Here is a 24,100-nt window from a genome sequence, read left to right as displayed (position 1 = left end):
AAGGTCTCCCCCCCTCCCTTAAAAAAATAAATAGTTTAAATAAATAAACAATAAAACTGTTCAAATTAAAATAAAACTGTAAATAGCTTAAATCTATAATTTTAAAAGGTACAGGTGAATTTAGGCAAGGCAAAGCGAAGTTTTATTTATATAGCACATTTCACACGCATATTAGTTCAAAGTGCTTTACATAAAAGGAAGTAAAATAATCATAAAAAAATAATAAAAACAATAAAACAAAGAATTTAAATTGATCTTAAAAATTATTTAAAATGACTTTAAAACAATTAAAAATAGAAAATGATTATACATAAAATACAGTGCATTCAGTAGCACAGTGCTCATTCAATAAATTCACAGTTAAACAGATGAGTTTTGCTTCTGGATTTAAATGTGGCTAATGTTTTAGCAGATCTGATCTCTTCTGGAAGCTGGTTTCAGCTGCGGCCAGCATAATAACTAAAAGCGGACTCCCCTTGTTTTGTGTGAACCCTTGGTATTTCTAACTGACTCGATCCTAATGATCTGAGTGGTCTGTTAGGTTTATATTCAGTGAACATATCTGCTATGTATTTAGGTCCTAGGCCTTGAGTGATTTATAAACATAGTTAAAGTACTTTAAAATCAATCCTAAATATAAATTTGGAAGCCAGTGTAAGGACCGGAGGGGACGGGTGATATATGCTCAGATTTTCTGGTTCTAGTCAGAATTCTGGCAGCAGTGTTCTGGATGAGCTGCAGCTGTCTAATGGTCTTCTTTTGAAGGCCAGTGAGAAGACCATTACAATAGTAATAGTCTGCTGTGTGATAAAGGCAATCTATGATCAAGTTTTCTCCAAGTCTTGATTGGAAACAAAAAATTTAATTCCTTTGCAATGTTTTTAGAGATGATAGTATGCTGATTTAGTTATGGCTTTGACAGTTGAATACTGAAACTAAGGTCTGTCTCCAGAATCACACCAAGATTCCTGACTTGATTTTTTAGGTGTTTGACCCCTAGACTCAAGGTATGCATTCACCTTGAGAAACTTCATCTTTTGTTTCCAAATGGAAAGACTTCACTTTTCACCTTGTTTAACTTAAGAATGTTCTGGCACATCCAACTGTTAATTTCATCAATGCATTGGCAGAGGGGAGTCAGTGGGGCTGTAGTCATTTGGCGATAAGGCTAGGGTAAATCTGGGTGTTTTAAGCATCACAAACATTAGAATATCCATTATAAAATATAGATATTCTTTTGAGACTATAAATAATACATTTTTGACAAAAGTAACCTAAAATGCAAAAATAAGGGAAATTGAGCATGCACAATTAAATATGCAGCACTGACTGATATAGATCAAATATCATATTAAAAACAAAACAATAAAAAAAATAAAAAAAATCAAAGCCCTAGAATTGAAAGAGTGGGGGCAATGCAATGTATAGAAATCGCATCTTATGAATCCATGCTTAATCGAAATTTAATGGTGTTAGAGAAGAGGGGTTGTATTCCTGAGAAGAGTTCTGGACATATATAACAGTATGGTCTCAAAATGAATAGACCAACTATTTTGTGTTTGGTCTTGCACTGTATTGTATTTCATGGTCAAAATAAGCCTGTAGAAATTTGTATCCCTATACTTCTGTTATCCATCAGCCTTCCAAAAAAAATAAAGTTTGAACAATTCATCTTCAAAAGTTCAAATATTCAATGTAGTCTCTCAGACACTATAAGCTTGGAATACCAAATATTCTGTCTGCACCCCTATATGAACAACTGTTTTTTATTGACTTTAAAAATTTTTGATCTACTATAAGATGCTTTGAATGAAAAGTGTCTGCTAAATATCAAACATAAATGAAAAAAAAAAAAACTTTAAGTAAGTGTTAAATGATGGAAAAAATAATACCAGCCAATAACTGATATGGTACCTATACTGTGCATCCCTAGTTGTGAACACTGTTTTTGCTGACTTAAAAACAATTAGGCTGTATAAGAAGCTTTGAATAAATAATGTCAGCGAAATCTCAAGTAACAATACACTTTATATAAATTTTCGCATAAAATTCAAGGCATTGATGTTTGCATACATCAAAACCACCATTGGCTCTGCACCCCTTTACCTTAATTCATTACTTCAGACTTGTGCGCCCTCTAAAAGCTTGCATTCTGCAAGTGAACATCACTTGTTTGTGCCATCCCAAAGAGGCACAATATCACTTTCAGACTTTTAAATTAAATGTTCCCTCCTGGTGGAATGACCTGCCCAACTCAATCCCGAGCAGCTGAGGTCCTTAGCCATCTTTCAAGAATCGGCTAAAACACATCTCTTCCATCTTTATTTGACCCTCTAAACTTTTTTCACTTACTATTCTAATTCTATTTATAAAAAATAAAAAAAAAATAAAAAATCTAACTACCTTTTTAATCTTTTTGTATTCTATCTATTTTCTTTTCATTTATTATTCAATTATAAAAAAAGACCTCTAACACTAGCTTGCTCTATTCTTTTTCTATTCTATCTGTTTTCTTTTCATTTATTATATTATTTAAAAGCCCTTGCTACGTATACTGTGTTTAGGCTAACTGAGACTTGTTATAGCACTTATATATCATTGCTCTTTTGTTGTTTTTGATTGCTTTCCATTGTCCTCACTTGTACGTCGCTTTGGATAAAAGCGTCTGCTAAATGACAAATGACTAAATGTAAATGTAAATATAATAAGAGCAATGTAAAGCCATCAGAAAATGATCATGCTGTGAGAAACACTTGCTCTCTTAACCTAGGATACTGATGAGCGCCCCGAAATGTTAACCAAAGACCTTAATAGGGCGCATAGCCAGATAATTATCTAGCATTTGCTGAAATTTTGAGCAGAGAATGAACACGTTTCTCAGAGTGCAGCGCGTCTTCCCTGTCTGCAGCATGTGAAAATTACACACTCAGAGGAAATCACGAATGCTTTGCATCTCAAACAGACAGTGCCACAATGAGAAACGCCACGAGTCACCGCATACAACCATAAAAAAAAACTGCCTCTTTTTATACTTGATTGCACCATAAATCTTCTGGAAGTTATGATTTTAACTCTTAACAAGAGTTTTTACAACACAGCCTGGAGATTAATAAGAACATTTAATCAAATTAGAAAAGGAAGTTCTATAAATAATCTTGTCACAATGACTATAAAACACATCAAAGGTGTGTCAGAGATTCAACAGAAACCATGTAGCAGATGAGAAGTGCTTACATTGAATTTATATAGCCTCAGGGTGAATTCTTTATACCATCACTATGCCAGTTTTTTGTCTCTGATTTATAGTTACTGTTAAATCCCTCTTCTAAGTTACACTAAACACATCTGCACCATCACTGTCCCAGTCAATTACATTTCAAATAAACCTAAAAGCCACACATTACATGCGTCATATATAGCACCCAAAACTCTAGTTCCTATAGTGACAGAAGGCCTGTTTTGTCAATGAATCAAAGAATCACACATAAATCTACCCACCTGGCCAAGTGAAATTCCTACGAATTTGAAAAAGACATGAAAAAAGACTTTTGCCCTTTGACCACACACATAAAACACACCAGTGTCACTCACCTATCAACAATTGGCGGTTTCAGCTCTGAAGGTGCTGAAGTCCCCCAGTTGCGGAGGTGTAGTCTCAAAGACATTTCTTCAAAATCGGACTGAAAGGTTACACACACACAGACACACTTGCACACATTCTCTCATTCACACACACACACACACACACACACACACAAAACAATCACAAAACACACTGTGAACTCTAAGAGTACATTATTTCCAGTCAGCCTCTCTTCTTCTCTTTACTTCCTCCTTCCTCTGCTGATCTGATTCTTCTTCTTTTTTTTTTTTATTTTAACACCTCCAAACACGTTGAATCTTGCCCCTTTAGCCTGCCTGTAGTGTTTGTGTGAGCAAACCAAGAGTTATTTTGAAGTTTCTACATCCAACATTCTGTCAGGCTGTATGAGAACCAGCAGAGCAGCACTGTCACTCCTCGTACCCACGATCTTCATGAGCAGAGGAAGTGAAGTGAGTGGCAAAGTCAAGACAGCCACAGAAAAAATAACAGAGGTGATTTTTTACACAGGCGAAAATACAGACTACACTTGTGCAGGATACACCTCAACCAATAGGGCCACTTTCTTCTCAGACATTTGTCATCATTCACTTGGAGAGATGCACCATGGTGTTTCTTAGCTCGTCACAAATCTCAAAATAATATTATCTAAAATAAACACAAAACTGTTTCCGTCATTAAAAAATAAAAAAAAAACTGCATCTGACATAAAAAGGAAGTTCAAAAACAGCAGGAGGAAGAGACCAAAATTTCAGTATATTTATATATATATATTGAGCTTTTTTTTTTATTAACCATTTACAAATGAGCAAATCACTGTACACAAAGCAGCAGGGAAAGCACATTTATCTGCTTTATCGTTATTGCAAATTAAAATTCAAAATAAATAAGGATTTTGTTTTTTGTTTTTTTTTTGTTTAGGAGTTTGTTTTCTTATCAGTGGCCAAACCAAAAGAGTTTAACATGTCTGAGTGGGTTTAAGGTTTCTGTTAATGGTCATGAATAAACCACCAGAAATACAGAGAGCACAACTGCACTGCAGTCAGTTTCTCTTTGTGCATGTGTGTCATACTTTCTAAGAAGGATGAAATGTCATGGCAGTGTTTACGAATAACAGAAGTAAGGCTTCCCATTAAAAGGATCATAAACTAAGAATTAAAAATTCCCATTATCTTTTGACATATAAGAAGTTATTGTACTATAAAAACCTCATGTAGCCTATGTTTCAGAACTCTAAACTTTCTTGTTAGTCTAAAAACAGCTTATCTTGAAGCCAATCTGACAAAACGACAGGTTGTGGAATGTGTCACTTTATGACGTAATAGCGTAGTTAACCCCGCCTCCTCAGAAGATAATTAACGCATGTTTCTACATAACTGCCTATTTAGCCCCGCCCACTGATTTGCGCATTAAGTGTAAATAACGAGACAAATGCAGATCTACGTAAAAATCAAACGATAAAAAAATGGCTCAGAAGACAGCAAGACACTGCAGTGCCAAGTTGTGGAACAAAACAGTCTTTGCACCGCCTTCCTTCTGAACCTAACATAAACATAAATAGTGGATTAACTTTTTTTAATGAAGATCCAAATCGCTTAAGTGCTTGGTCCTTTGTTCACGTCATTTTACAGCGGATTTCGTTTACCAAACAAAGCACAATTTAATGCAGGATTTTCAGAAAGATTTAAACTAAAAGACAATGCTGTGGCGACTAAATTGGATCCAAACAGTAATGTCGCATCACAGAAGTGTGAGTAACTGTTTTTATTACGTGGTCACTTGTTTTGTCTGTTATTACAGATCGTTTGATATGCAACTACTGAGTATTTATGTGTTTCAACCTAAAACACACTATCTCTGAAGGATGTAGCCTAAATTAGGCTGTCAAACATACACAACTGCTAGCCAATCATATGTGTTGTTTTTTTATAATCCTCGTGGGGGAGAGAATATAGTATTTTTTTTATATTTTGTTTTTTTTTGTGTAAAATTTTTGTTAAATTTTAAGTGGACCTCAGACAACAGTACAACATAAAAAAGGAAGCTCATGACCCCTTTAAAAACCGTTCAAACCATTGTAATATACAGCGTCAGTGTCGTTTCTCTAGCACTTGTTAAAACCCCACCCACACAAAAGATGGTTTGGTGCCCTCTAGTGGCTATGAATGTCACGCGCAAGAGTCTGAAGATCTGGCCCAGCATGTAACGTAGGACTATCACAGAAACGAGCTAGATATTTTAGCATGCATTTAAGACTTTAAGATAAATGTGTCTCTTTATAAAATGTTAATGATCACCACACTCAAACGCATTATGTCTCTGCTCACCCTCCTGACATCAGTGACGGGTCTGTAACTCTCTGTTGACTGTAAAATATTGAAATTGACTTGTTAAGGTCTGGAGTTTGTACAGTAGGGGAATGTTCTTTCAGCACAGGGGCCTAATACATACACAAGCACAGACTGGCTTAGAGGAAAGATAAGAGTATAATCATCTCTACATCAAACATATACTATATAATCTTATATTCTAATATAATGTAATTCTCTCTATAAAATCAGCATGTTGTACTGACCTAAGGTTCAATAACACGAAATCATAATGAATAAAAGATCTTAGAAAAACATTCAGCACCACTTAACAGATGAAGATAATGTGTTCGTTTACTGAATTGAAAAAAAAAAATCAATAAATAAATACATTAAAAAACATGCATTGATGGTGGATGGTGAATATACGGAGGGAGGGGCTTCAAAATTTGCACACAAATTTATGGTCATAACTCTTCAGCAGTGTGATGCAGTGTTTATTATTGTTACGTCAAGTCACTCCTCTGTGCTCCGTACTTAAGCTATTTGGCTTTAGCTGTCCATCTAAATCATATAAATGAACAAAGCTAAACAAATATTAACATAACTCAGTAAATAAGCTGCCTACATCTTTCAAGACCTGTGGTCATTAAAAGAAAAACAAAAGTTTAAACATTTAAACAAAAGTTTTGAACTGAAAAACAAGATGTGACTTGCCTATCAATAGTTTATCAGTCATGTCAATACACACAGGTCTGAAAGTATGTGCTCATGGATCTTTATTGATGAATGGCAGTGGACTGTATGTACAGACTGACCTGAGCCATTACACCCTCATACAGCTTACTGTATAACACTACTGTGCACTACTCTTTTAAAGCTGCTCGATGGCACCTATTAAGGTTTCATTTTCTTAAAATAAATAATGTCTATGGCACATGTGTTAATGACATCACGTATTAGAGGGAAACAAAATACCTTAAGCAAAACAAACAATAGTTCTGACCCTTTTTTTGGTAGAGTTTACACAGCAGGCGATGGTAAAAACAAAACAGATGAAATAAAATTATAAAATATAGACGTGGTGGACTTGGTCTAATTGTAGTGAAAATGGTGAAGATGGCCCGACCTGATCATTAACCATTTAGTTGCATGTAAGAGTTCACAACCACAAACACAAAACAACACCCATAGCTTGACTAAGATTAGCTTGTAACTGTTCAGTGATAATAGAACATTAGAAAATAAAACTAGAAATGATCTAAAATTATGATTTAGGACCCACAAACAGTAATTCTTAAAACATTCAGTGCAAAATGTTTGTCAGTGTCCCAAATTGTCAGTTTTTCAGTGCTAATTATTATTATATATTAACAACATAATTATAATTAAAGTTACTTCATATTTTGTATTTTGGCATACAGGGACAGTTTCTTTGTAACAAACATAAAAGCCAAGTAATTGTAGTATGATAACTTCCTCTTAAACACTGAATAATGACATCTGAATCTTCTCCTTAGCTTCAGGAAACTACAGTATACTTACAGTCTCGCAGCTGAACTGTAACAGTCACAACCTATTGGGCTGAAATGCACATTTGATATCAATGGCCACAATTCTCTTAAATATAATGTTACAAAAATCTCAAAACCCAAGACCAGGGAAATAAATATGAATTACGGCGCTATGCAGTGAAAATACAATCTTTTTTAACTATGATGGGGTATGGAAACACCTGTTAGTAAAAAACAAACAAAGGCTAGCCTGAGGTTGAAATGACAGTGTGATGAGCAGTGCATTAAAACAGAATAAAACATAAGAAACACACCTTAAAATATTCAGGCAATCAATAAGTACAGAACATTTGTACCACAAGTGGAATTGTACAGCCTCAACTCACAAAGAACTGTAACAACAACGTCAATGTTATATTAATATAATAAATATATATATATAATATTCTTTTGTGGTGTAAGAGATAAACATAAAACAAACATTCACAAAAAATAAAATAAGCAAAAACACACATTTGTACACACACACACTCTATCTTGCAAACACACTGAAAATGGAATGACCCAAGGTTGTGGTTCAGTTTTCTGTTGTTTCCCTTCTTATGTTCCTCATCTAATCTCTCCCACTTCCATACATGCCTGGATATCTGCTTCCGTCGTTGCAATCTCCCGTCTCTCTCTCTCTCTCTCGACAGCCCACTGTTTTGGTGTGTCTGTGGTGTTGTGAAAAGCTAGGCTGCTTCTTTCCAGGGCAGGGAGCAGTCCTTTCTCTGTCAGATGAGCCTTGAGCGAGTTAAAGATGTGGAGCTGTTGGTCTGGTCTCAAAGCAAGAAGCTGCTGGATGACTTTAGAGGGGTTTGGGCCCTCTAAAAGAGAGGAAGTGTCAAAAAGTACACAATGTTTTTATGCTCAAGACATACTTACATGATTAATATTACTCTGATTATAATAATACTATGATAATATTTTAGACTTTGAAGAACAAAAATTAACCTAACAAGGCACTTAGTTCATAGAACAGCCACCCAGTCATTCTCGCAAAATAAAAACTCAAACTATCCCAAACTACTGTAGACCAAATAAATGAATATAAAAACAGTTTAAACATATAAAAATAGATAAATAGATTATATAAAATATCACATAAATAAATAGACAAAAAGGACATGTCAGTACTTCTGAGATGCTGATATAATGACCATAGGCCAGGTTGCCTGGGACAACAATCAGTTATATAATGTTATCCAAGTTATTTAATTCCAGAATGTCTGAATTCGTTTTCAGTCAGTGAATAACGAGTAATAATATCAGTTACAAATTAAAAATCATATGCATTCAGTTTAGGGTCAGTAAGATTTATTTATTTAGTAAAGAAGTGAATATTTTAAGCTCTCAGCTCTCTTAGCTTTCAGCAAGGATGCATTAAATCGATCAACAATGTTACTTGAGAACCAAATCAGCTATTTTTTTATAATGATTTCTGAAGGTTCACGTGACACTGTGACTCTGGAGTAATGGCTACTGAACATTCAGCTTTGTCATCACAGGAGAAAATTACATTTTCAAATATATTCAAGAGTAAATAAACAGTTGGTTTTAAATTGTAATTTATCTAATTAATGCAGTTTTGGTAAGCATAAGCTTTTACCCAGCCCAAAACTTTGGATTGGTTCTGTATGTAATTGATCAGAAGTCAATAACAACTCCACATACAACTGTCCCAGAAATTCAGTAATAACAATCTTACCTGATAAAGCTGGCGATGTAAACATTTACAAATGTGGCCATAAGGTACTGACAGTCAAAACGGTCCATGATTCCTCCATGACCTGGGATGGTGTTTGCAAAGTCCTGCAATGATGAACATCAGAGAGACAGTATGACCAGCGTGTAAAACACAGGACAGGAAACTCCTCAGGTACACCAAAGCCTTGTGCGACATCTAAATGTGTCTTTGACTGTTACTGCTAGCTGCATAGACAGCCCCCTTAAGCTGCTTTGCGGTGAAGAATGCTGTAGGTAATAGTTGAACCAAGACTGAAATTTTTTTTTTTTTTTTTAGATCTGTATGATCTGTGAGTGCTCAAATTACACCCACCTTGATTTTAAAGGCCCTTTTAAAGCCGCTGGCAAAAAAGCCTCCAAAAGGTCCCATGATGGAGGCAAAGGCAGACAGGGCAATGCTGTGGATCTGGAATGGGTACAACTTTACTGTGGTCTAAGAGGAAAACGGGAGAGAGACGGAAATGTGTAAGACATTGTCTTTGTTTGTATGCAATTTCAAAATATGTAACATTTAAAGGATTCTGCTTTCGCTTAAATCATTGTGGTCCAAAGAATGTCGGCATCAACAAAACACAGAGTCAAGCAGAGCTGTGACAGATTCACAGTGAGTGGAAAGTCAGCAGATGGCTGTGTCTGAGCAACTAGTAAACACAGGCACAAAGGACAGAGAAAAAAAAAAAAAGATTCACAGATAAGAGAGGAAGAGTGGACAGACCAAGTGAGAGACATGAGGTGTAAGCGTCTGACAGACTGTGAAGGTGTGAGTGTTTTACCCAGCCCGTGATGGACTGCAGAACTGGCGGCAAGCCGTAGTCCTGAAGTTGGAAGAGCTCAGACGGCTCACAGTCCACTGTGAAACTGTTGGAGTCATTGTTAAACTCTACCGGACACACAAAGTAGCTGTAACCGGACATCACATAGGACAGCTGGAGAAGAGACCAAATGTGATTTGTTATTGTTCAGACACATCAAATTGATTTAGAAAAGAACTAATCAGCCCCTTCCAAGGCGTCAATCAAACCAATTCTTATTCTTACATCACCAAGGTTTCCAAATCTACATAAAAACAATCAGAGAAGACCAGACGAAGAACAGGAAGTGGGTTATTATTACTCACTAGGATTCCAAAAACAATAGTGGCGAAGAAGCCACCAATAAACCCCTCCCATGTCTTCTTAGGAGACAACTGCAGAGAAAAATCAGCATTAAGAGAACTGTACTAAAAATACACATTACACAGAAGCCACAGAAAGTATTTAGACAGTTAAGCCACACTCAAAAAAATGTATGAATGTTACTGCATAACACAAAAACATTATAAGCAGCTTTTAAAAAAAGCAAAACATTTCACACAAAAAAAGTTAATTAGGTTTTTACATCATAAAGCAGCAGATATACTGTACAGCTCAAACGAATCAAAAGTATTTGGACACTCTCTGATTGTTGAACATTAGTGGATCACGTTTATAGTTTATGCGAGAAATTACACCTACTGGACATTTAGCAGAACATCCAATAAGACACCAGTTGATTAAAAACACTAGCTTAAAATAGGAGTATGGCTTAAGGGTTTAAAAGGAACTTAAACACACTACTGTTCAAAGGTTAACTAAAATTAAAATAATACATTTGAAAAAAATACTTTTATTTAGCAATTATGCATTAAATCGATCAAAAGTGACAAATCTATTTCAAATAATATCCTGTTATTATTTCCCAAACATCAAAGAAGCATGTAAAAAAATGCAATGCACAATGTTCATAAAATCAGCATGTTAGAATAAGATCATGTGACACTGAAGACTGGCTAAAATTAAAATTTTGCCACCAGGAATAAATGACATTCTAAAATAAGAAACAGTTATTTTAAATCATAACAATATTTTACAATATTACTGCTTTTACTGTATTTTTTATCAAATAAATGCAGCCTTGGTAAGCATAAGAGACTTCTTTCAAAAACGTTAAAGCATCTTACCTACTCTAAACTACTGAACAGGAGTTCAAATATTATTATATTTTAGATGTTATAATATTTGATTTTTAAATATTATTTAACTGGGTTGTTAAAAACACAAACCTTGATGAGAGGGGTGCGACCGAAAAAGAAGCCAAACATGTAAGCCATGATGTCATTACAGATAACACAGGAGATGGGCACAATAAACCTGCACACACAGATACAGATTATCTTATATAAACAGATCACCCACACCAGAAAACCAACTGTACTGTATCTAATATTCTGGACTGACAATGGATTGTAAAATTTAAATGTGTAAATGTCATATGGGTTTTGATAGTGCCACACTGGAGTCATCATCTTACCAGATCATCCCCTCAAACAGGTTATGAATGATTAAGTGGGACTGAGTCACCACAATCAGCAGGGTCACATGAGTCCAGACCGAACTGAGGAGAGAAAAAAATGGGATGAATAGCTCTATTCACTTCAAATCTGGGACGTAAGGCAGTGCTATGATAAGGAAAAGAAACGTGTATGTCTGTGTGCAACATGATTAATGCCAGTAAAAACGTCATGCAGCCTGACATGCATGATGTATGCTTGTGTATTTGTAGAATGACAAACACAGAGAATGTGAGCATGTGCATACACAAAAAACAAAAAAAAAAAAAAAACACTATCAAATTATACTGAACTTGTTCTATGGAACCTATAATTGAACCTGTAGAACACACTCACTCACCATGTAGAACTGCAGGCGATAGTGTTTTTTCACCAGGCTCAGAACAAACATGCAGAACCCTGGAAAAGACACACACACACACACACACACACATCTAGTAAAACAGACAGTTCCACCAATGCCAACACTACATGCCTATGGGACTATTTTAGGCCAGTCACATGGTGTCACTAATTATGTCCTGTTTGACAGGAACCAGTCAGTGGCCAAAAAAACCCGTCCAAGCCAAGAGTACAAACCAAGCACACTGAAAAGACTATCTGAAACTACATAATCTGCAGGACATGGAAGCTTTATACATTTTTTTAACAGTTTGCCTAAAAAATTGACAACACGTGATGTACTGATGATATTGTCTATAACTGATTATCTTGTTTCACTTTACACCAATAAACATTATTGTTGCACTTTATAAAAATAGAACACTGATATACATTTTAAATAGACCTGTTTACATTCCAGCTCAGTCATAATACATATACAATCATCATGTATACAGCTAGCCATGCTACACAGAAAATGAATGAAATGTCAGGTTAGAATAATTGTTGTTACAAATACAAATAATCAATAAAGTACTCATATAGCAAAAAGCTGTCTTTATTTCTTACTCCTGAACCACATATTATTGACAAGATATCGACTTTAATTTTAATTGATAATTATTGTTTGAATTTATACTTATTGTGTTCAGATACCCTATTTTGACCGCTGATTGCCTATTTTGTTACATTTTAGTTTGGTGTGTCACAATTTGTCTTTTCTTTGTACTTCTTGCTTGGATAAGCATCGTTTAATTGTCTGAATTTTGGTTGTAATAAAATGTTAATATATTTTTTTTTAAATAATAAGAAAAAAACATTATGAGTTGTTGCTTCTCATTTAGCTTATGATGAAATCTGCTGTCTTGCATCATTTTGAAAGAGAAAATGAGTGAGGGGTGCACAGACAGGCAGAGTGCCTAACCACATCCTGGATGACATTAACTCCACGCTTATGAAAAACCAACATCCCCCCAAAAAACTCAAATCATTATGCCTGGATTTCAACTTAACATAAAACACTTCTTGAAGACTGTATCTGACTTTGCCTTCAACATTCTGTGTTGAAAAGTTGTTGGACTGAGTAGTAACTGTGAGAACTATTAGTTATAAAAAGTTCCCAAAGGCCTCAGAGCCAAAAACATCAATAATCAAGTAAAGAACCACACTTGTTGGAAGGAGAAGGTTCTAAACCTGTGAGGTACAGGGCAAAGGAAATGAAGCGGTGGTATTTGCTGAGGATGCGTAGAGGCTCCTCCCTCTGCACCAGTGTGAAGAAATAATCGGTCACTGTTTCACCATAGAAGAAGTAGTTCACACACAACAGGAAGTACCTGACAAAAAAAAACATTACAACTAGCAGTCAGACATTATTCTGACAAAGGCCTTTCACATCCATTCATTAATCAAAGTGTTTTCTGATGGTTGTCAAAGTTATTATAATGGGAAGATTTATTAGCATTAGGAAAAATGTAGGAAATTGGCAGACGGTAGCTGAGCAGCAGCTGACTAGGATCATGACCACATTTATGGATGGTATGTTGGGCTACACAGCAGGACTAATGTAGAGAAATGCTTTCTTCTCAGACCTGATTTGACAGATATCTAAATTACTAGACCTAAAAAACAACAAGAAAAGTTCAACCAGTTTAAACAGGGTAAAATTAAGAAATGCACACTAAGAAATGTCATACTTTACCACAAAAGAAAATAATGAAGGTATTTTGCATTAAGAAATTGAAGCCTGTTTAGAAACTTAAAAAAAACAGTTTTAGAAAGGTTTTTTTTTTTTTGCATGGCAACATTATTTAATAAAATTTAGGCATGCATCCCTCCTTCAATTTTCAGGAATCCAATGTAATAAAGGTAAATACTAGATATTTTAAATAAACTGATAAATAAAAGTAGATAAATGATAAATAAATATCCATGGATTTTTGGTGCATTTTAAAAAATTATTTTAATCTGCTTTTTGTGTATTTTATTGATGAGAATTGAAAATTAAATTGCTTAAATTATGATGAAAATGTTATGAGCTATGTTATTTTTGTAATTGTCTGAAATATAAGCTAATATTGTTCATAAAATTGATTTGAAGTCTTTTCTTTTCTTATTTTGGAGGTGAAATATGACATTTCTTCAATAAATTCACTGAAAATTTTCCTTTGACTTAAATGTATTCAAAAGAGGATCTTTCACTCAGATTACCGCTTAAGAGTTTCTACAAATCAACACTGACATTTAGCATCAAGAGACCTGATTTTTGCCAGATTTTCCAAATATTTCAAAATCAATAGGGATGTCAATGATTAATCGCCGATCGATAAATTGTCATTAAGAGACATTGTCGATTAAAGCTATTGATGGTGAACTTTAAAAGTATATTAAAATAGAAACCATACAAAGTCCATCAACATGGAAAGCAATAGAAATGTGTAGTAACCAAGTCATAAGTTGTAGGAATGAATTCTCGATTCTTAACGAAATCTTTTATTTTCCCCCACATGTCGGTCTCTGTAAAAATAAACTTGACATGCCTCGTCTAACAAGCACAAACTGTGTTGAAATGAAATGTTATGAGAGACAAAGCCTGAAACCCAAAAGATTTCTTTAAAATAATTAGGTTAGTTCAGGCGCTATCTGTCGTTTTGGCAAGTAAAAAGGATATTGTCTAATTTGTTTTTGTTTTTTTAACCACACTAACAGGGATTAAAAGTGAATGACAAGAAAATAAACTTGCGAAATAAGAGGTTGAGACGTTGAGGATTTGGAAAAGAAACAATAAATATTATTAAATTTGTGCAAATTTCTGACCAACCAGAAAAACAGTATACAAAGCCATGTATTAATTTAAATGCATGGGCTCATAGGCTACTCAAATGATTTGCAACAGTCGCTTTGTCGCGACCAGTGTAGACAGCCTCAAGCTGTTACGGCGTGGTATAGACACGGTGTTAAGGTTAACGATTAAATGATTAATTGATCATTCATTTAAACGAAGATCGATCATGGGAATGATCGAAAATTGACATCCCTAAAATCACCACTGAATTTTAAAACTTTAAAAGGCATTCAGTTGGATTTTCACGTTAATAAAACTTGGTGAATCTTTCCTTCAACATTTAAAACAAACTACACTAGTTTGACTGTGGTCTAAACCAGAGTTAATTTCCATACCTCTATACAGCTGGGTGATAGCATGCATGGCTGGATGAGTAAACAAGTGCAGCATTTACTCATTTTTACACAGAAAATGAAAGAACTTGTAAGACATCAAGATAGCTCTATTATGATAAGATGAAAGTAATGATAATGATGATGCCATCTAATTATAGGCAGTGCACAGTGGGAGAGAGACAGAAAGCGAGATCTGGGGTGACAGATAATGAGAAAAGGGAGAGAGGGAGAGACAATGAAGCGTGAAAATGAAGGTGGCAGGTGTGTGTGTCGCAAGTCTCACCAGCTTAGTGTTCTGAACCACGGCAGGTGGTAAGAGTGATACACGCTGTAACCAATTGTGATGATCTCATGGAAGCACTTGATCTGAACGCACAGCACCTGTGGAAGACACACAGACAACAATAATAGAAAACAACAACATGCAACCTACCAGTTCTTCTCTGATGTGCTATTTCTAGCTGTTTTCGAAAGCAAGAATTCATCCTGTGTGTTTGCTGCTATAACTGGCAGTTAATAAAGCTCTTTACATCTTTCATGATATATCAGGGCCATATTGGTTATAGGACAGTATTAAAAAGTATTCACAATTATGGAAATTTATTGTCTGTTAAATCTGAATAATTAATTTTGGAAACTCTTCCATCTGCTTTGGGATTTTAGATCATACAGCACCAGCTGCTCTTAATATGATGGTAAAAATTAAGCACAGCAGCATTATTTTAGTATTATTTATGTAATATTGTTGTATTTATTAGTAGTTTAATTTTAGTTTAAGTTATGTGCTTTTGTGAATTTCCATACAGCTTTAAAACATTTTTATTTCAGTTTTATTATAAATAAATTTAGGGCTTATTTTCAGTTAGTTGCCATGGGAACATTTCTAATTAACGGTTAAAAAACATGATTTTTTTTGTTTTTTATTTTTCATCTAATATTTCTATTTTATTTTATTTTTAGCTTTATTAGTTCAATTACCGAAAATGTTTTTGTTAGTTTTAGTTAGCAATAACAACACTGGAGAAAAGATTTAACTCTTTAGGTGTACTTGCTTACACATAATAGAGGTCTATGGATGTAATGATGCATTTAGGGTTAGGTGTTTATATGAATGTATTTCTAAGGGGAAAAGTTCTGATGATATTTTCTTTTCATGTCGTCTCTGTATAAAACATATTAAAGTATAAGCACAGCTCTGCTTTGACTACAGCTGTAACCAAGGAAACGCTGTATGCTGCTGTTCATAAGCGCCACCTGCTGTCAGAGAGTGAATTTGCATTTTCATTCAGTCCGTCTGCTGTTTAAATGCAGTGGTTGCCTCTAATTTTGAATGGAAAGAGCAGGGGCAAAGCCTTTGGTTTTTAAGAAGATTTTTTTTTTTTTATTTGTTTGATTAGATTTGGGGTTTGTTTTAAAATTTCAAGTTAGTCTTGTTATTTGACATATTTCTGTTTCACACAGAAATGTGCAGCATTTTGTCCAAGCAAAAATAAAAGGACAACTTTTCATTTATAATTTGTTTTAAATCTAATTTTGTTTAAAAAAAAATAATGAGAATATCGCATCGTGAATCAAATCATGAGTTGAGTGAATCATTACATCCCCAATGAGGTGCCAACTATTCAGCTTTATTGTCAATTACTCACCTCGAAATTAATAATTGTGCATATTTTATACTATTGATTAAATAAAGATGATTTTATTTAATGATTTCAACACAACACTGAAGTAAAAGAAAAAAAAACTATTAATTTGAGTGCATTTTATCCATATATTTATACATAATAGTATAGATTTAATATTGTTAGCAATAAACATGAAAATAATTACAGGCTGTAATATCGGAAACAGCCAGATTATGGAACAAAGTGGACAGTGATTATTCAGAGTCTAAAATGAGGTCTCACAAATATATCTGCAGGTTTGCTCGAAGACAACCAGACAATTCAGCAGCTCAGATGAGTAATAATGTTTAATAATGTTAACAGAATAAAAAACATCAGTACTCATCTGTCATGTGTTAAAACAGCAAAGAGACAATATCTCAACATTAACTGGTTTATGACTCCCCTTTGGAACATTATCTGTAGTTGTAACTAGATGTTTCCATAATTCCAGAATCTGGCACTCTCCTTTATTTCCCATCAGTGTCATTAACTCTATAAGACCATAACACACCAAACATTCACAGTGGTGATTTTAGGAAATATCAGCACAACTCAAGCCAACTCTTAAGATGGTCCCTATAATCTATTACAAATGTCTCTCTGTTTGCATATTCACCATGCACTTAATTTACTCTTAGCAATTTGTCTGTGTCATGCTCATCAGACTGAAGAAAGTGCAAATGCCACCAAAACACACAAGAGACTGGACTAATTTAAGATCCACACAAGCAGATGGCTGATACTGTAGACACAAATTAGGCATGTGAAAATGAGTAAAGTAGAAATAAAAACGCTGCATTTGGAAGCTTCAAAACCAGATGTTTTGTCCCTAAAAATATGGAATCTGAGAAGCCTGTTTTTTAAGTCTTAAGTAAAAATGTCCCTTGGTGTTTACAACAACAGGATAAGAATATACTCACAATCATCATCAGCACCATCGGACCCAGATAAATAATGATAAAGAAGAAAGAGATCATAGCCAGAGTGAGGATGCCCCTCACCCACCAGTTCTTCCATCTGCAGAAGAGACAAACACATTAACGCAAAGCATATTGGGCAGAAATATAATCTTCCTAATGCAAGTACTAAAAGCTCCGGTGGCCTTTTTATCGAATGAATCATCTGGTGATCACAACAAAATGCCAATAATCTGCTCTGGAGTGGGATGCTTTAAACACACTTTTTATATCACGTCACATGCAAGTGTGTTCTACTTTACTATGAGTCACTTTAATTGTTGATTTAGAGGTGTTTACCGTGAGGAAAGGCCCGAGAGGGCTTTGTTGAGAACCTCTGGTGTGTCATCGGCAGGAACGGGAACCTCAGGAACCCCAGAGTCTGACTTAGTCTCAGTATCCGAGGCTCCATCTCTCTCCTTGCCCTCCGTCTCAGAGCCCTGGAGACAGTTAGAGAGAAGGAACAAATACAAAAAAGATGAAATCATCTATAAAAAACATATTTGCTTATTTGCAAAGGATTGTGGATACTATATAAACAACCGTTTCACAGTTTGGGATCAGTACGTTTTTCAAACAAGAAATAATATTTATTTTCAGTAAGGATGCAATAAAATGATCAAAAAATCCAGAAAAAATTAGGGAATTTCCATAGATAATATTAAGCAGCACAACTGTTTTCACCACTGATAATAATAAAAAATGTTTCTGAGCACTAAATCAGCATATTAGAATGATTTCTGAAGGATCATGTGACACTGAAGACTGGAGTAATGGCTACTGAAAATTCAGCTTTGCCATCACAGGAATAAATTACATTTTAAACCTTTAAAATAGAAAGCGCTTATTTTAAATTGCATTAATATTTCACAATATTACAGCTTTTCCTGTAATTCTGAGCAATTAATGCAGCCAACCATCTGTATCTAACAGGCCTGCGTGTCTAAGTAACCTGTTGCACAATTACAAATGTCTTCATCCCCATAGCAACAGACTGTCATCATCAGATGGGACTGTACCAGCTGGTCCAGCTGTTAAGATTGTTCTAGAAACCTCTTTCTATCCATCTGACATAAATAATTTGGATCTGATTACGAAGAGCACCCTCAAGCTAACGTACATTTACGGCTGACACTCATCTGACAGAAAGAGCTACGGAATGATCCAGGGTTTCCATGGAGATGGACTACATCCTGTTATTCAATATGCCAGAGTTAAAAATACCCTCCCTCGTCTCTCCCACCTCCTCCCCCATCTCTCAAATGCTCCGCCGACAGCAAATAGCTCATCAGGAACTGAGGACATCCCATTCTTCCTAAGAGAGACATTTTCAGTCTTCCTGCCAGATCTGACCCATACTCGTCTCAGACCCATACTCATCTCAGAGTATGAGCAACACTTGGACGAAATTGGCGGACAGCATGGAATTCCCAGACAAACACAACATCAGTGAAAGTCTACAAAAGAGATGACTGATGTAAGCGTTTGTTAAATTTGTCATATTCATTAAAAATGTAATTTCTGATGGTATTTGATGTTTCGGCAGGGTAATTCGTATACTATTGTCACATTTCGCCCACAGTGGCAGTTGCAGTAAACTCTTAAAATGGTATAATGGAATAACGAATGCATGAATATATCCGCATAAAACAAATGACTGTCAATACATCTGAAAGAAAAACATAGCAAGTTTTCTAAGGCTAATCAACATTTAGCAATTATAAAACAACTATTTTAGACATAATTTTTCATAACCACCCATTTTACAAAAAGTGTGTTTAAAGGATAACATTTTAGTTAGGGCTGCACGAATAATAGAAATTAAATTGTAATCACTATTAGGCAAAAGCTGCGATTGTCATGCGTATCTTGTCAGGGATGCACGGTTCTGTGATCATTTGTAAATCCCCATCCGAAGGCCAGAGGGCGCTCTCGTGCGGAAACTCCATATGCATCCCACAGAAGAAATCCAAGAAATCCCTATAGCGGTTGCTGAATAAACAGAAGATTTAACTACTTTCATTAATTCAACGTGACTAATAAACACACGACCATGACAATATATGGTGTTATCGGAGTTCATCTTATTATAATTTTTTAGAATAATAAAGTATATAATAATGCCAATGCTAATGGAAATAGCCTTTATCGCTGCTTAGAATACTATGAAATATGTTGCGTGCCTTATTCTGTGTAAGAAGCCACATCATCTCACAGAAGGATTTATTTCAAACACTCGACTGACGCTATGAAGTGAGTTTGGAGTAAAAACATGTTATTAAATGTGGTACTTTCACGTGCCTTCAGATGGAGCAGCATTTAGGCTACCACACAGAGCGGTAGTTCACTGTCAAGCTACGCAAAACAGCTTTTATAATGGCAAAATGATTTCTTTGATTTCATAATCGCGCGATAAAATCGGTCTGCGATTATGAACGCGGTTTTGTGAACCTTGTCAGTGAACTACGGCTCTGTGTAGTAAACGCTGCTCCATCTGAAAGCACGTGATGGAGATTTACTACTGATTAAAGAACCGGCTCAACTGACAAGATACACATGACAATCACATTCGATTAATTGATTAAAGTGCTTCACTAATTTCATAGGTTTGATTAGAATACACCACATTTGGTCTGGCTGTCGCATACTGTCTAGTCACATAATTACAAATATTCCAACACTATTGAAGATCAGAAATCCAAATTATTTCCAAATGAAATATGAAAATTCATAACTCCACACAGATCCCACACTACTCTTTATTGAAAATTAATGACATCTGGTCAGTTGTTTGTCAGTTATAGAGAAAAGGCAGTTTAATTTCCATATACACATCCCCCTGCTAATTTCAGCTACATTCCTGCATGAAATCAAGCATACAGCCACACAACCTCCCTAGACAAACATTTACAGTAGAACACTGGGTGTACTAAAGAGCTCAGTGACTTTCAACGTGGCAATATCATTGTAAAATGATTTGGTCTGCTGTGGAAGAATTTACCTAACCTTATCCGGTACAAGAATTTACCTAACCCTAACCCTATCTGGACAGACGGGTGCCTGACAACATTCAAAACACAACTCAAAACTCATCCATGGTATCCTGCTGGCATAGAAAAAGAAGTTTGCTTCCCACTATTCCTATCCCTACTTCTAGTAGTTTGTAAGACAATGTTTGAAACTTTGTATTGCTAGCACTTCACATGTTATTGCCTCCTTATAATAAATAACTTATTGTATTACTCATTTGTAAGCCACTTTGGATAAAAGCTTGTGCTACTGTAAATGTAGAAAATGTCAAATAATCTGACTAGTCTGCATAAATACATACCAGACCTGAACGCCTTTGGTAGGACTGAAACAACAACTGGCAAGAGGGAAGCTGTTACAGCCGCAAATTAACTATTAATGCACATGTTAAACAAGCACATATTTTTTACATACCTTTTTGCCATGTAGTGTACTTCATCCTAAACTCAACAGGGACACAGTGTCTTTCTCTATTTCATTACAATGTAATAAACTGGTTTAATGTAATAAACTCAGCTCGCCTCTCGAATGAATTCTTACAATTCTTTAACTCTCACAGCAACACAAATACAAATCTGTTTAAAAGCTTAAGAAATGGGTTAAAAATCCACCGTTTGGTTTCCAGCATTCTTCAAAATATCTCTTTCGACAGAAAAAAGTCAGTCATACAGGTTTGGAACAAAATGAGGGTGAGTAAATTATGACACAATTTTTGTTTTTGGGAAAACAATTTAGAATCTTTTTATTTTTTTTGGGGGGTGGGCAAACGGACAAAAAAAAAAAAAAATCACAAAACCTATGAAAATTCCATTTTGCTCTGAAATGTCAAGATTACGAAAGCAAAATTGGTTGGAAAATTTCATACTGACTTTAAAAAACAAATAGACATACTAAATGTAAAAAAAAAACAAAAAAAAAAAAAAAAAAAAAATTGGTTAGAGTCAGACCATGACCACATTTAGTCCATTTGCCTGACAGCTGATTTGCGAATGAAGGCAGCACAAGGTTTCATTTGCATGATCAAGTATTAGGTCTCAATGTTTCATATGAAAAATAAATCCATTTAGCATAATATAGACCCTGTCATTACACTAGCAAGCACAGCTACAATTACACACGCTTGGCTTATTCGATCATCACTCCAGCATGCTGGCAGCACTAAAGATAGAAGAGGCTGCGGTGCTTATTTCGTCTTTTAAAATACATTTAAGACAAAAATACAACATAACATGGAGAAGGAAGTTATATGGCGAACCACCAAAACCGAATAACCAAAGAAAATTCTCAAAAACTATTGACCGAGTATATGAAGGATGCACATAAGACATAAGAAGTTTACCCAACAATTCCTTAGACTGTGGTCCGTTCAATAACATTATCACACACACTACTGACAAAATCTGCCCTTCGAAAAAGGAGGACAAATACAGAGGAGAACAAATTTCTAAAGTATTCACAAATAATTGCTATTAATTTAGTCACTCAAATGAGTCTTGTTTTATAATACTGTGGTCGCTCTGTAAGGTTTGAGCCATTGCCTACAGGTCAAGACACTTTACACAATGTTGACTCACCAATCTGCCCACGTCTCTCTCAGTCTCCATGTTTTCTACCTTTATTTCTACACAGCATGAAGGTCAGTCCATGCACTCCAAACACTGTCTAACTCTGCAGAAAGCACAGCTCTGCCAGAAGAGAAAACTCGGCGAAAGCCCGCCCTCTGCCAGAAGAGTTTGACCTCACTGTCCTGAACTGAACAGAGCAGGGATTGTTCATGCCGCTTAACTTCATTTCAGCAACATGGCAACTGCAAGAAATACACTGGGGCCTTATATGTGTGTTTTTGTTGGGATACAGGCAGAAAAACTTCAGTGCATGGGAAGTTCAGGAAGAACATCAGACCCCTGATGATGCTCAGACTCTCATCACGAGCTCTAATCTACTGTATTACAAACTCATGAACGCTAGAAACTACGATCTTTTATCAAACCAAATCATTAAAGCTGCTTTCGTGCTGTGACAAGACACTTGCACGCGGGATCCAGAAACACAACGGCCTATAATCGATTTTTTTCTCTCTTTTTATGTATGACAGCATGTAGCTCAAATGATAGCCATAACAACATGCATCTCTCCACATCTCTTTCTTTATTCGGTACCTTATCCTCTGAGTTTTGATGCTGCAGCTCTTTTTCCGTTGCTCCTCGGTGTCGTAATTCTGTCATGACTGGCTCGGTTTGTTGAAAATAAAGGCCTGATGAAGCAGCAGTCTTCGGAGGTTGCTGGTCGGTTTCAACGATTGTTGTTATTAGGACGGGAATGGGAGCGACTGCGCATGCGTGCGCCAAGAGCGAGCGGATGGATCAGCGCCATCTAGTGGTCAGTGCTGAGAAGACAGGCAGATAGATTAATAGGTGGATGGATGGATGGATGGTTATTACTATACGTCTATTTATTAAAAGGACACTGTCAACTGGAATTAATTCATTTAGATTTTTAGGGCAAAATGATTGTTTTATTTAGAAATTTACATTTATTATGCGTTGTAATATATATTATAATTAAAGTTTTTTTTCCTTGATTATACATTTCACACTAACCTACAGGCTAACTAAGCAGAATTCATACTCTACTACTGTTATGACAATTACCAATATTACATTGTAACTTTATATATAATTCATGCCATAGCTGACCTGACCTTTCAGTCTCTTCGACTCTAGGCCTTTAATAGTTTTAAACATTCAACTATTTATTTATGTATATGTGTTTTTAAGCAGAGTAGTAACTTAGTGTACTTTTAAATGTCATTAACGTTTTGACGCATATCACTATCACAAGAAGTTGTATTTTAAGCTCAAAACAGCTGGCTCTGCTGATTTCACCACGTTCCTCAGTTACACATATCAGACGAAACACTGCCATCTATCGGACATGCGTGCTGACGACATCTACAGGATCCTTACCTGTTCATATCGCGAGAGATTCAAAGGGCAAACCTCCAGGCTTCGCTGCCTTTGAAGATGTATTCATCTAAATTGTATGCCAAGAGCAACTTTCTGTTTCTAACATATGAAAGTTGTCTGTATATATATATTTTTTTATTTGTGGGGTTTATCTTATATTGACCATAGAGCGTAGTGACAGTAAATGCAGGCTTGTGAGTTAGACTCTTAAAAGGTGGATCAGTCTTTTTGTAGCCATTAAAATGTTCAACCCTTATGAAGTGAATACTATGTTTAAAAATCTATATGTTTAAAATCATGTACACTTAAATGAGAAGTAGAATGTAGTTACATCAGTAGCCATAAC

At 35.3% G+C, this 24,100-nt stretch overlaps 1 pseudogene; it reads right to left on the bottom strand.

Annotated features, from left to right (window-relative positions):
* Nucleotides 1-8,033: 8,033 nt before the first annotated feature.
* Nucleotides 8,034-23,118, bottom strand: LOC109102459 (annotated as a pseudogene).
* Between the last annotated feature and the right edge of the window lie 982 nt (nt 23,119-24,100).

Source organism: Cyprinus carpio, chromosome A5 (genome assembly GCF_018340385.1).
Source record: "Cyprinus carpio isolate SPL01 chromosome A5, ASM1834038v1, whole genome shotgun sequence".
NCBI lineage: Eukaryota > Metazoa > Chordata > Actinopteri > Cypriniformes > Cyprinidae > Cyprinus > Cyprinus carpio.
The sequence above is the reverse complement of the archived record's forward strand: the minus strand, read 5'-3'. Positions and strand labels throughout refer to the sequence as shown.